Consider the following 1,296-nt stretch of genomic DNA (forward strand, 5'->3'; position numbering starts at 1 on the left):
GAAATGTCTGGCAACACCAGCAAAGTTTTGAGACGATTTTGCGACGACTGCTAGAAAGGGGTGCTCACAGTTTGATGCTAAAGATGTCTCAAAATGTAGACGTCTACATTTTCAGACACAATTTGGAACGAACTGTGAACACCCCAATTGAGTGGCAAACGTCAATATTGCCATATTTGGCTTTGTAATTAACGACAATCGTCGTAAACTTCTTTATCGACATGTCTAACGAATTCTGTCGTTAAGTGTGTTTTTGAGAATAGGCTATTCGCTACTGCAAGCTACAAACGTCGTTCATTATCAATAACGAATATCGGTCGTTAAGAAAAATGGGAATCGCACTACAGGCGTACTCTGTTATCGATGTGCTTTGTCTTGTCCTGTTTGTTGATAATAATAATAAATAAATAAATGTATATCAATATGAGGCGAACATATCGTGCTCCATTGAAAACTAATTTTACTGGAATCCCGAGGAGCTTTTGACTGCCTAAATATTTGAAATGATTATTTAAATATAAAGAAAAAATTTACAGGTATGTAATTACGCACTACGATTGTTCGCAAAAAAAAATAAATCAACGTCACTTTTTATTAATGGAAAAAAATTTAAAAAATCAACGGAAATTTAAAGCAGCACATTGTTGGCTATACTCAAATAGCATTTGCTTTAAAACTCCATACCTTAAATTCTTCTAAAAATTCAGATTAAAAAATTCGAAACTTAGACGAAAATTTTTGGAATTTTTCTATATGTTGTATATAGTTTGAATCCTCGATTTTTTTGGATTTANATTCGAAATTTAGACGAAAATTTTTGGAATTTTTCTATATGTTGTATATAGTTTGAATCCTCGATTTTTTTGGATTTAGTTAAAGCAATAAAAAAATTTTACTCGGAAAATATTGCGAATTTTAAAAAAAAATCACTTTTTTGAGTCACAGTATTTGTCTATAATAACTCGAGTTGAAGTATTTCAAACAATGAAGTTTCGTTGTTGCCTTTAGTTTCATCGCTCCCGCTTTTGGTTGAAGGAAACTGAGAATAATATGACTCAAATACCATATAATAATAATAATAATAATAATAATAATAATAAAAATAATAATAATAATAATAATAGATTGGCCTGGTAAGGGCTAAGCTCAGGACCTTACCGGGGTCACACAGGGCGGATCGTGAACGGCCTACTCCGGTAGGTTAGCTGCGAATAACCAATAAGCAGTCCCAGACCAAGAGAGGCAGGAGACGAGGGCCTGATTTAAAAGATCAGAAATGCTTGATGAATCTCCTGT

Source organism: Rhagoletis zephyria, unplaced genomic scaffold (assembly GCF_001687245.7).
Source record: "Rhagoletis zephyria isolate East Lansing unplaced genomic scaffold, Rhagoletis_zephyria_1.1 Rzeph_scaffold_01332, whole genome shotgun sequence".
Lineage (NCBI taxonomy): Eukaryota > Metazoa > Arthropoda > Insecta > Diptera > Tephritidae > Rhagoletis > Rhagoletis zephyria.